The sequence below is a fragment of the Phocoena sinus genome, chromosome 8, assembly GCF_008692025.1.
Source record: "Phocoena sinus isolate mPhoSin1 chromosome 8, mPhoSin1.pri, whole genome shotgun sequence".
NCBI lineage: Eukaryota > Metazoa > Chordata > Mammalia > Artiodactyla > Phocoenidae > Phocoena > Phocoena sinus.
The window spans coordinates 42,466,250-42,480,752 of record NC_045770.1 but is presented as its reverse complement, the minus strand read 5'-3'; positions in this window follow the sequence as shown (position 1 = coordinate 42,480,752).

Sequence of the window (14,503 nt, the reverse complement as noted above, 5' to 3'; positions counted from 1 at the left end):
TGCACAATAGCATTAGGTCTGAATAAACAATGTGCATACTTTAATTTAAAAAAGACTTTATTGCTAAGAAATGCTAACCCTCATCTGAGCCTTCAGCAAGTCATAGTAGTAATGTCCATGTCAATGATCACTGATCACAGATCACCCTAAGAAATATAATAATATTGAAAAAGTTTGAAATGTTGTGAGGATTACCAAAATGTGACACAGAGACACTAAGTGAGCGAATGCTGTTGGAAAAATGATGCCAATAGACTTGCTCGATGCAGGGTTGCCACAAATCTTCAATTTGTAAAAAACATAATGTCTGAAAATCGAAATAGGGTAAAGCATAATAAAATGAGGTATGTCTATATATCAAATCATTTTGTTGTATACCTAAAACTAATATAATGTTATATGTCAATTATATTTCAATAAAATTGGAGGATAAAAAGTGGGGACTGAATTGTGTCCTCTCCAAATTCCTATATTGAAGCCTTAACTGGCGGTATTTCAAAATGCAAACAGATTTAGAAATAGTGCCTATAAAGAAGTAATTAATGTAAAATGAGGTCTAACGGGTGGACCCTAATCCAATATGACTTGTGTCTTTTAAGAGGAGATTAGGACACAGACACTCACAGAGGGAAGACCATGTGTAGACATTAGAAGAAAATGGATCTAAAAGTAGAGAGAGGACTTAGTAGAACCCAACCTGGTCAACACATTGATCTTGAACTTCTAGCCTCCAGAAATGTGAGAAAATAAATTTCTGATGTTCAAGCTGCCCACTCCCTGGTACTTTGTTATGGCAACCCTAGCAAGCTAATACAGGGACTTAATTAGGAACAGTGGCCTGGAAGAGATTTAGATATACAGGTTCTAATAATAGAAAAATCAAAGGCTAAATCCTAAATCCTATTAGTGACATTTCCCACTTTGATACACAGAAGCCTCCCAAAACGATCTGTCTGAATATAAATGTTCAAAGCATAGTTTGCCTAGCAAGACAAGAGATTTGACATCTGAAGAATTGGTTCAAGTCCTGGTTCCGTTTTCTCACTTCATGATTTTTGAGAGTCAATAATCTATTCTGAGCATCATTTCTTTTTCACTGATTAAATGTTAATAGTGAGATAACAGTACCGATTTTCAGGATTGTTGAGAATATCAGATATGGTGCTCAAAAGTAAAGGACTTAACATTAGCATTGTAATTAATAATGACTACAATAATAATATTATATAAGTTTGTGTTCATTCATAGAATTTATGAATTTATGGATGTTATTTTTATTATTAATTTAAGTATCATTTAAAATAAATTTCTATGGCAATGTTTGATTAATAACAGCCCTGATATTTTAATGCACAGTTTGTTTTGTTTGGATACATCTAAATTAGTTGCATTCAGGTATTTTCTCCAGCTCCTTACCCATTAATAATAAGAGAATGGGGCTTCCCTGGTGGCGCAGTAGTTGAGAGTCCGCCTGCTGATGCAGGGGACACGGGTTCATGACCCTGTCTGGGAAGATCTCACATGCTGCGGAGCGGCTGGGCCCATGAGCCATGGCCGCTGAGCCTGCGCGTCCGGAGCCTGTGCTCTACAATGGGAGAGGCCACAACAGTGAGAGGCCCCCGTAACGTAAAAAAAAAAGAAAGAAAGAAAGAAATAATAAGAGAATGATTTAAATGTTTTATTTATCCACCTAGTAAATTAACTGACCTGTAAGTCTGCAGCAATCTGAATTTTGAGAATACAAACTCAACATCAGAGAGTTCTAATAGGCCTATCTAGCCAGTTCCGTTATAACTTGATGAAGGTCAATCAATTTGATGGGTGTAGGTTTAAACTTCTTTAATGGACTTATACATTCTACCTTACCCCCAAGTTTTTATATGGCTGTCCAGGTGCTATGGTACTTACTCTACAGATATAAAAACAGAAGACTCAAGAACAGAAAGGTTTAGTCGTTTGTGTCCCATAGTCCCACTGTTAGAATCGAAATCCCAGTTTTGTTCCCTTGCCAATAAAATAATTCTAAAAACTGTCTGCTTTCTTTTAAACTGTCTCTATATTTTTCTACTGACATTTTATTACATCATTTCCTTTTTTGTTTATCTCATCTTTCTTATATTACCCTAATAGATTCCAATATCTGTTCCTATTTCTAAACTCATACTAAGAGGATAAGAAGGAAAGGACTTTAGTAAAACACAAGGAAACAGAAGTGCAGAGTGTGCGGGGAAGATAAATTAATAACCTATAATGTGCCAGATACTAAGTTATGCTCTTTACATGCACTGTGACATCCATACTTCCAAAGAACCACTGGATACATGTCTCTCTCCTCTACTTGCCCCACTCCCTACTCCCAGAAAGTAAGTTTCACAGAAGTTAAAAAGTAGTAAGAGTTAGAATAGGGATTTCATTCAGGTCAAGGTGATTCCTGAGTCTATATTCTCTCTACAAATAAAGCTGTCCCTCAAGTAAAATGTTACTGTGTTGCATTTACCCTAGTTTCTTGCATGCTCCCTTTGGCAGCATGGACCCCATAGGAACACCTTACTAAGATTTTAAGTCATTCCAACTCACCGTTCTCTCAGAAGAGATTAGTTTTTCTGGGCTCCTTGGTGCTCCCTTCTTTCTAATCTCCCCTTTTGAGGTCTCTGAAGTTAGTCTCACACATCTGTGTTTCCACTAGTAAACCTCTTGTCTCTTTTGATCTGTAGAATCAGATCCTCAGGGCAAGCTTTGAGGATCTATTCAACTATTCCCCACACACTATAAAATAATCATTTATACCAGTTTCTTTCTTCTCTTCTTATCTTTAACCAACTCGTTACTTTTAATTAAAAAAAAAAAAAACTCAGCACCTTGAGTTACCTAATCATCTCAGTTATTTCTACATTCCAGTAGTTAATCCTTGAAGTAAAACCATCAATATTCACTTGAGCCCACATAAATTATTAGTTTGCAAAATATGAGGAAATATGAGGCTCTATTTTTAACTTTTTTTTCCTTTTTGGCCATGGGTTTCCATCATTGCCAAGATATTTTAAGTTGCTTTATATAATACCTTTACCCTAAATACATCCTATTATCCTCTTCTTCACTCATCATACCCAACAGAGGTTTGTTGTTTCTTTTTTAAACTGCAAAATAGGGAAAAATACAACTGTCTAAACAACAATGACATTTTGATTCTAGAGAGAAATTCACTTAGTGCATTCCAGTTTCAAAGGTATGTTAAGCAACCTCTTGGCTTAAAGGAACTCAATGTCTGGTGTGGAAGACTAGTCACTACAGCAGAATATGGGGAGAAAAGAAAATATGTACCATAGGCAATTTGCCATAGGAGCACATCGGGGAAATGAATAACTCAGCTCAATCATTTATAAGAGACTTCATAGAAATGATGCTTTAGTATCATCATGAAAGATAAATAAGAAGCAGAAAGTGAGTCAGAAAGTAAGTCATAAAAAGCTGACAAATTCATTTGGCCTATGACACAAGAGCTCTTTTGAGTGAGGAAAGGACTAGGTTTGGGTTCAGTAAACCTGAGATAGAATCTCAACTCCATTAATTGCTGTGCGACCTGTGAGAACTTTGACAAATTACTTACTCTCTAAGGCATGATTTCCTCATTTTAAAAAGGGTAATAATCATTTATACTTTATTGAGTTAATTTGAGGATTAATCAGGAAATATATACTAAATTTTCAATGTATAGTGATATTCATTCAAAGTTAGAGTTTTTTTCTGGCAACAAATTCAGTGAACAACTTCTCTGAAATAAAAGGAAAGACACCAGAAGTAAGAAATCATTCACTCTGAGTCTTCAATGGACTCGTACTGCAGTGAGATGGGCAGAGCAAGAATTTGGTAGTGACTATAAGACTGGAAATCTGGGCTCTCATTTGTTTGCTGAGTGACTCTGGGCAAGTTATTCATCCTCTCTAAATCCTCAGTTTCTCATCTATGAAGAGGCAACCCCAATAGAATTGTCATCAATATTATTATTATTATGAGAGAATGCATGTATGTAAAAGTCAAATGCAAAGAAATCCTTTCTATCTGCAAATATTCTCTGGCTATCTTTTCACTGCTTCACTTCATTTTCCCTATTGTGTGGTTGCAGGAATCAAACCTTCTTTAGTTCTTCGCCCAGCCTTGCTTAATACATTTAGATACACTCCAAGTAAAGGCTTGTTTGGCCCACCATCTTCAAGCTTCACCCGCTTACTATTTATGTTTGATTCAGCTGTCCATTTGAATTAACAATCGATTTAGCACATATGCTACAATTAGATTGAGATATAACCAGCAGGGCAAGGACTCTGCACACATTTGTTGGGTTCTATAAATCAATATGCTAGTTCAGTATCCCAGATAAAAAGACTATACTTGGTTTTTACAGGACAAAATAAAAATATGGTCAGATGTGATTTTTATTTGAATTTGCTTCCAGACTTCATCAATTGTTGCTTGGTCAAATTTGCTCAAAGCATGCCTGACTGTAAAAATAATACTCCACTAATTAATTATTTAAACAAATGCAAGTCTTCCCTTAAACCAAATTTTCCAATTATAGTATGGGAATAATGATACCATGAGGTCTTCAAGGCAGGGGCTATGTCATATATTTATGCTACCAAAACTAGCAGATAGATGAACATAGGTGTCACATAAAGAGGTAAAATAACATCTGTTGAATTAATTACATACATCTTGAGATTGCCCTGAGGAATGAGTCATAAAAATAATATTATCTAACAGTAATTAAGAGTATACAAAATGCTAGATATTATGTTAAGTACTTTGCATATATTATCTCCAATCATTAATTTTTTGAGGTAGGTACTATTATTTTCATCATTTTATAGACTAAAAATCAGTTTTATAGTCTAGTGGCTTGTCCAAGATCACATAGCAAGTGCCAGAGTCAAGACCCAAACCAAAACTCTGACAGGAAAGAAACAAATTTTTATCACAATGTTAGATAGGAAATGAAATAATAGAATTAAATTATCAATGCCCAAATTTAGAGCTCCATCCCATTAACAGCTCCTCCCTTGAATTTCAGATTCACATAATTAGCCATACATCATTTCCACTTGCATATCTAAAAAGCATCTGAAAGTAGTATGTCTCAAAATCAACATTTGCTATTCCACACATCCATACCAACTCTCCCTTCAGTGTATGGCATTCAACTCCCACCATATTCAGGCACAAAATGTGCATTTGTTATTTTCCTCTCTCAGTCCATAACCAAGTTATCAGTATCCCCAAATGTCTGCATATTCAAAATTTTTCCTAATTTACTACTTCTTATCACCTCCACCACTGCTACCCTACCCCAAGCTATTTTTCACATGACCTACTGTGATAGTCTTCTAACTGCCCTTAACCCCTTCTGCCCTTGACCCCTACCTTACAGTATATTATCCTATCAAATTAGAAACTGATCCTATCAAATTAGAAACTAACACCACCACTAAATCCATACTAATGGAATAACATGAAGTAGTAAAAGCGAGTAAAAATAATTTCATATACATTGAAAGGAAGTAATCTCTAAGATATACTGTTAAGTGAGAAAGGCAAATTACAGAATATAATATAGTATTAAAAAAAGTTGTCATGATTATGTATATGTGTTTCCTTATATCGGCAAAAGTAAACCCTGAGAGTATAAACAAGCAAAGAAAATGTTATCCAAAGCAATAGGAGGGATCAGCAATGGAAAAAATTCCTCTCAGTATACCTTGTTACATAGTTTTGATTTCAGACAAATCTAATAGTAGCATGATTTCAAAAATAAAATTAAACTGAGACATAATAAAGCAATCTCTAAAAGTGAAAGCAAATAAATGAATGAACCTAACCGTATATAAAGTTGGTGACATAACTACCTAAAAAGTACTTTTTCTAGTGACTTCAAAACACAATATTTTGACTACGTAGGAAAAATTGAATATATTCAAGGGACAAATAGACCTGGGAAGAAATCTTAAGCTTCACTCAGTAGTCTTATTTTGAGTAGTAATGTTAGCATTTCTGTTTTGAAACTATTTCATACATTACAGAATTTTAAAAAAAGATCATTATTTAATGTCATTTGGAACCAGTATTTCCTTGTTAAGAGAAAACAGTTATAAGTATAGAATAAATAAATTTTAACTATTTTACATTTCATTTAGGTATACAAGTATGAATTCTGATATTTTCCCTAAAATACTTTTTCCTAGTTCTAGCCATTGAAAATACAAAGAAACAATAATGAAACCAGAGCAATGAATACATCTACTGTTCTGATAGTGGTCTCCATTATTCCTCACTAAAAGAAAGTCAGCTTTTTGGTAGGATTGGCTAATTCCAGGATGAGACAGGAAAAATAGATGAGAAAATGCATTTTACTGTGCCACAAAACAAACTTTCAAAAAAGAATGAGGTTGTATCAAAAGGACAAGAGTACAGATCTTAACTAAAGGGTTTCTTATTGGACAAAACAGAGAATTTGAGCATCAAAAACAATAATTATTATAATAGATTGAAGCATACTGAGTATATAAAATGAATTCATATTGATATTCCAAAGAGAGAAAGATACAGATAGAGAGGTAATAGACATTGCTGGTAAGTAGGAAACAAAGTCCTTTCTCTGAAAATAGCCATTCAAATAAAAGACTTCAACATATATATCACCTTTCCTGTGCAAACTGTATTTAAAGAGAACAATAGCACTTGGTATTTAGAGAAAATTCTTTTATACATAATTCCAGCTGATAAATATGAGAAGACTGACAGAATTAGAAAATTGTCATTTAGTAAACCCTAATGAAATAATTGATTCAGGCAAAAATCATCAATCGTTGATAAGATAAAATGTTGATGGAAAATTTTACAATGAAAGGATAAGGCAGTAATGAACTCAAAACACAGATTAATCATAGCCTAACTAATAGTGGGGCAGCCTGACACTGTGCCTCATGCTGTGGCGCAATCTGAAGTACACAGCCTCATTCTTTGGGGAAAAAATCCAATCAAGAATTCTCAGCTAACCTCCAGTGTACAATTTTTTTTTTAATTATTTTTAAAAATTTAAAAAGATAGAGAAAAAGGAGAAACATGTGACACCACAACAAAGCAAACAGAAAAATTCTTCCTATGAAACAATCTACAGTAAAAGTGACCACATGTATTCAAAAAACCAATGGGCATGGTGAAAATATGGTGGTGGTGGGAAAGAGAAGCACTGCTTCCAATTAAAGGAGATTTAAGAGAAATAGTAATCAAATACAATGTGTGTAATCAGTTTGAGGTCTTAGTCCAATATGGTAGCTGTAGGTGGCCATGTTTAAAGAAGAAATTTAAGTAAGGACTGAATAGTACATTTACAAGGAAATACTAATTTTCCTGAGTGGAATAATAACTTTTAGAGATACACATTCAGGAAGTAGAAGTGATATAATATGAGAACTGGAATTTGAATTTATCTCAGCAAAAAATAAATGCTTAAATACAATAGCACCAAAAATGAGCTGGATAGGTAAAATTGCGAGCATGACAGTTTCTTAATAATTATTGACTGTAAGTGATGGCTATATGTATTCAATGCACTATTCTCTCCACTTTTGTGTGTGTTTGAATGTTTTCACATAAAATATATAACAAAAATACAATAAAATATGTAATAAATATATAGATTATTAAATATTTGATCATATTCCCACTTGCTCAAAACCCCCCAATGACTTCCTGTTAGGATAAAAAAAGAATCTCAAGTTCTTACTTGACCTTGTATGACCTGGACCCTGGCTTTATTCCCAAGGACATCTCCCACTCTCCTTTACTCTATCCCCTGCTCCAGGCACTCTAGTCTCCTTGTTTGTCATCAAACACAGCCTAGTGTGGATCCATCTATAGTCTTTTTCACACTTTTCTTTCTTAAATCTTCTTCCCCTAGTATATGTAGTACACTAGAGAAGAAGTTGAATGGCAAACATTTAAATAAACAAGAGAAATTGGTAGCAGATTTTGTTTTAACTAATAAGGTACAAAAGATTTAAAAGGAGATTCCCAGAAGACTCAGATTCACTTTCTTCCTTATTTATTTCTTTCTATCCTTCATTGTCTCTAATTCCCAAGGCCTTTGCAATCCTTATTTCTTTCTGTCCTTCGTTGTCTCTCAGCTCCAAGAGATGCCTCTACTTCTCTTTAAAAGCACTGAATCACTAATCAAATTATTTTCTAAAAAATATCACAAACATAGGAAGAAAAAAAGTATATTTGCCAATGACATAAAAATAACTCTCATCCAATTGAACTAGGTTAACATCTTGAAAAATGGACATTGCCTATTCTTGCGTTTTTGGCATTCTAATAAAAAAGTATGATACACTTTTGAACATCTTTTTTTAACATATTTATTGGAGTATAATTGCTTTACAATGTTGTGTTAGTTTCTGCTGTATAACAAAGTGAATCAGCTATACGTATACATATATCCCCTCCCTCTTATGTCCCCCTCCCCCTTCCCTATCCCACCCCTCTAGGTGGCCACAAAGGACAGAGCTGGTCCCCCTGTGTGATGCAGCTGCTTCCCACTAGCTATCTATTTTATATTTGGTAGTGTATATATGTCAGTGCTACTCTCTCACTTCGTCCCAGCTTACACTTCCCCTTCCCTATGTTCTCAAATCCATTCTCTCTCTATGTCTGCATCCTTATTCCTGTCCTGCCCCTAGGTTCTCCAGAGCTTTCTTTTTTTTTTTTTTTGATTCCATATATATGTGTTAGCATGTGGTATTTGTTTTTCTCTTCCTGACTTAACTTCACCCTGTATGACAGACACTAGGAGCATACACCTCATTACAAATAATTCAATTTCATTTCTTTTTATAGCTGAGCAATATATTATTTTATATATATGCCACCTCTTCTTTATCCATTCATCTGTTGATGGACACTTAGGTTGCTTCCATGTCCTGGCTGTTGTAAACAGAGCTGTGATGAAAATTGTGGTACATGATATTTTTGAATTATGGTTTTCTCAGGGTATATGCCCAGTAGTGATATTGCTGGGTCATACAGCAGTTTTATTTTTAGCTTTTTAAAGAACCTCCATACTGATCTCCATAGTGGCTGTATCAATTTATAGTCCCACCAACAGTGCAGGAGGGTTCCCTTTTCTCCACAACCTCACCAGCATTTATTGTTGTAGAGTTTTTGATGATGGCCATTCTGACCAGTGTGATACCTCATTGTAATTTTGATTTTAATTTCTCTAATGATTAGTGATGTTGAACATCCTTTCATGTGTTTGCTAGCAATCTGTATATCTTCTTTGGAGAAATGTCTATTTAGGTCTTCTGCCCATTTTTAAATTGGGTGTCTTTTTTATTTAATATTGGGCTGCATGTGCTGCTTGTAATTTTGGAGATTACTTCTCTGTCAGTTGCTTCATTTGCAAATATTTCCTCCCATTCTGAGAGTTGTCTTTTCATCCTCTTTATGGTTTCCTTTGCTGTGCAAAAGGTTTTAGTTTCATTAGGTCCCATTTGTTTATTATTGGTTTTATTTCTATTTCTCTAGGAGGTGGGTCAAAAAGAATCTTTCTGTGATTTATGTCATAGAGTGTTCTACCCATGTTTTCCTCTAAGAGTTTTATAATCTCTGGTCTTACATTGAGATCTTTAATCCATTTTGAGTTTATTTTTTTTATGGTGTCAGGGAATGTTATAATTCCATTCTTTTACATGTAGCTGTCCAGTTTTCCTAGCAATACTTATTGAAGAAGCTGTCTTTTCTCCATTGTATATTCTTGCCTCCTTTATCAAAAATAAGGTGACCATATGTGCCTGAGCTTATCTCTACTTTCTATCCTGTTCCATTGATCTGTATTTCTGTTTTGGTGACAGTACCATATGGTCTTCATTACTGTAGCTTTGTAGTATAGTCTGAAGTCGGGGAGCCTGATTCCTGCAGCTCAGTTTTTCTTTCTCAAGATTGCTTTGGCTATTCAGGGTCTTTTTTGTTTCCATACAAATTGTGATTTTTTTTGTTCTAGTTGTGTGAAAAATGCGAGTGGTAGTTTGATAGGGATTACATTGAATCTGTAGATTGCTGTGGGTAGTATAGTCATTTTCACAATGTTGATTCTTCCAGTCCAAGCTCATGGTATATCTCTCCATCTATCTATCTGTATCATCTTTAATTTCTTTCATCAGTGTCTTATAGTTTTCTGCATACAGATCTTTTGTCACCTTAGGTAGGTTTATTCTTGGGTATTTTATTCTTTTTGTTGCAATGGTAAATGGGAGTGTTTCCTTAATTTCACTCTCAGATTTTACATCATTAGTGTATAGGAATGCAAGGGATTTCTGTGCATTAATTTTATATCCTGCTACTTTGCCAAATTCATTGATTAGCTCTAGTAGTTTTCTGGTAGCATCTTTAGGATTCTCTATGTATAGTATCATGTCATCTGCAAACAGTGACAGCTTTACTTCCTCTTTTATGATTTGGATTCCTTTCATTTCTTTTTCTTCACTGATTGCTGTGGCTAAAACTTCCAAAACTATGTTGAGTAATAGTGGTGAGAGTGGGCATGCTTCTCTTGTTCCTGATTTTAGAGGAAATGGTTTCTGTTTTTCACCATTGAGAATAATGCTGACTGTAGGTTGTCATATATGTCCTTTATTATGCTGAGGTAAGTTCCCTCTATGCCTACTTTCTGGACTGTTTTTATCATAAATTGATGTTGAGTTTTGTCAAAAGCTTTTTCTGCATCAATTGAGATGATCATATGTTGTTTTTTTTTATTTTTCAAGTTGTTAATGTGGTGTATCACATTGATTAATTTGCTTATATTGAAGAATCCTTGCATTCCTGGCATAAACCCCACTTGATCATGTTGTATGATCCTTTTAATGTGCTGTTGGATTCTATTTGCTACTATTTTGTTGAGGATTTTTGCATCTATGTTCATCTGTGATATTGTTCTGTAGTTATCTTTTTTTCTTTCATTTTTGTCTGGTTTTGTGTCAGGGTGCCAGTAGAATGAGTTTGAGAGTGTTTTTCTCTCGGCTATATTTTGGAACAGCTTGAGAAGGATAGGTGTTAGCTCTTCTCTAAATGTTTGTTAGAATTCGCCTATGAAACCATCTGGTCCTGGGCTTTTGTCTGATGGAAGATTTTTAATCACAGATTTAATTTCAGTGCTTATGATTGTTCTGTTTATATTTTCTATTTCTTCCTGGCTCAGTCTCAGAAGGTTGTGCTTTTCTAAGAATTTGTCCATTTCTTCCAGGTTGTCCATTTTATTGACATATAGTTGCTTGTAGTAATCTCATATGACCCTTTGTATTTCTTCAGTGTCAGTTGTTACTTCTTCTTTTTTCATTTCTAATTCTATTGATTTGAGTGTTCTCCCTTTTTTTCTTGATGAGTCTGGCTAATGGTTTATCAATTTTGTTTATCTTCTCAAAGAACCAGCTTTTAGTTTTATTGATTGTTTCTATCATTACTTTCATTAGTTTTTCATTTATTTCTGATCTGAACTTTATGATTTCTTTTCTTCTGATAACTTCGTTTTTTTGTTTTTTTTTTTTTGCTCTTCTTTCTCTAATTGCTTTAGGTGAAATGTTAGGATGTTTATTTGAGACTTTTCTTGTTTCTTGAGGTAGAATTGCACTGCTATAAACTTCCCTCTTAGAACTGATTTTGCTGCATCCCATTGGTTGTTGGTAGCCATGTTTTCATTGTAATTTGTTTCTAGGTTATGCTTTGTTTTGTCTTGAAGTAATCAATGATCCCTTGGTTATTTGGTAACATACTGTTTGAACTACATGTGTTTCTATTTTTACAGTTTTTTTTCCTGTAACTGATATCTTGTCTCCTAGCGTTGTGGTCAGAAAAGATACTTGATATGACTTCAATTTTCTTAAATTTACCAAGGCTTGATTTGTGATCCAAGATATGATCTATCCTGGAGAATGTTCCATGAGCACTTGAGAAGAAACAGCATTCTGATGTTTTTGGATGGAATGTTCTATAAATATCAATTAAGTCCATTTTGTTTAATGTGTCATTTAAAGCTTGTGTTTCCTTATTTATTTTCATTTTGGGTGATCTGTCCATTGGTGAAAGTGGGGTGTTAAAGTTCCCTACTATGATTGTGTTACTGTCAATTTCCCCTTTTATGGCTTTGCCTTATGTATTGAGGTACTCCTATTTTGTGTGCATAAATATTTACAATTGTTATGACTTCTTAGATTGATCCCTTGATCATTATGTAGAGTCCTTCTTTGCCTCTTGTAATAGTCTTTATTTTAAAGTGTTTCTTGTCTGATATGAGAAATGCTACTCCAGCTTTCTTTTGATTTCCATTTTCTTGCAATATCTTTTTCCATCCCCTCACTGTTATTCTGTATGTGCACCTTGGTCTGAAGTGGGTTTCTTGTAAACAGCCTATATCTACAGGTCTTGTTTTTGTATCCATTCAGCCAGTCTGTCTTTTGTTTGGAGCACTTAATCCATTTACATATAAGGTAATTATCAATATGTCTGTACTTATTACCATTTTCTTAATTGTTTTGGGTTTGTTATTGTTGGTCTTTTCCTTCTCTTGTGTTTTCTGCCTAGAGAAGTTCCATAAAGATTTGTTGTAAAGCTGGTTTTGTGGTGCAGAATTCTCTTAGCTTTTGCTTGTCTGTAAAGGTTTTAATTTCTCTATTGAATCTGAATGAGACTCTTGTTGAGTAGAGTAATCTTGGTTGTAGATTTTTCCCTTTCATCAATTTAGATATGTCCTGCCACTGCCTTTTGCCTGGCCAAATTTCTGCTGAAAGTTCAGCTGTTAATCTTATCAGGATTCCCTTGCATGTTATTTGTAGCTTTTCCCTTGCTGCTTTTAATATTTTTCCTTTAATTTTTGATAGTTTTCTTTATATGTGTCGTGGCATGTTTCACCTTGGATTTTTCCTGTATGGGACTCTGAGCTTTCTGGAATTGATTGACTCTTTCCTTTCCCATGTTAGGGAATTTTTCCAGTATAATCTCTTCAAATATTTTCTCGGACCGTTTCTTTTTCTTTTCTTCTGGGACCCATATAATTTGACTGTTGGTGCATTCAATGTTGTCCCAGAGGTCTCTGAGACTGTCCTCAATTCTTTTCATTCTTTATTCTTTATTCTGCTATGTGGTAGTTATTTCCACTATTTTATCTTCCAGGTCACTTATCCGTTCTTCTGCCTCAGTTATTCTGCTACTGATTCCTTCTAGAGAATTTATAATTTCATTTATTGTGTTGTTCATCATTGTTTGTTTGCTTTAGTTCTTCTAGCTCTTTGTGAAATGTTTCTTGTATTTTCTCCAATCTTTTTCTAAGATTTTGGATCATCTTTACTATCATTACTCTGAATTCTTTTTCAGGTGGACTGCTTATTTCCTCTTCGTTTGTTTGGTCTGGTGCCTTTCTACCTTGCTCCTTCATCTGCTGCATATTTTTCTGTCTTCTCATTTTGCTTAATTTACTGTGTTTGGGGTCTCTTTTTCACAGGCTGCAGGTTCGTTTTCCCATTGTTTTTGGTGTCTGCCTCCAGTGATTGAGGTTTTTTCAGTGGGTTGTGTAGGCTTCCTGGTGGACGGTACTGGGAGGGTACTGGTGGAGGGTACTCTGTTCTGGTGGGTGGGTCTTGATCTTGCTTTTCTGGTGGGCAGTGCTGTGCCCGGTAGTGTGTTTTGGTGTGTCTGTGAACTTAGTATGATTTTAGGCACCCTTTCTGCTGATGTGTGAGGTTGTGTTCCTGTCTTACTAGTTGTTTTGCATGGGGCATCCAGCACTGGAGCTTGCTGGCCATTGGGTAGATCTGGGTCCTAGCACTGAGATGGAGATCTCTGGGAGAGCTCTCACTATTGATATTACTTGGGCCGGAGAGGTCTCTGGTGGTCCAATGTCTTGAACTTGGCTCTTCCACCTCAGTGGCTCAGACCTGACACCAGGCTGGAGTACCAAGACCCTGTCAGCCACACGGCTCAGAAGAAAAGGCAGGAAAAAAAAAGAACAAAAATTTAAAAAGCGATAAAATAAAATAATTTAAATTTTAAAATTAAAAAGCAATTTAAAAAAAAAGAAGAGAATAACCAAACCAATAGACAAATCCACCAATGATAACAAGTGCTAATAACTATACTAAGATAAACATAAAAATCAGAAACAAGTCCATTGCTGACAGCAAACCTCAAGTCAACAGTTGCTTCCAAAGTCTACCACCTCAATTTTTGGTTGATTCGTTGTCTATTAAGGTATTCTACAAATGCAGCATATCTCAAGTTAATTGTGGGAGTGCAATCTGCATTTTCGGAGGCTGCATGGAGAAATTTCCCTTTGTCTCCTTTGTTCGTACAGCTCCTGGGGTTCAGATTTGGTTTAGGTCCCACCTCTTGTGTAGGTTGTCCTCAGGCTTATGTTCCCACCCAGACAGGATGGAGTTAAAGCAGTGGCTGATTAGGG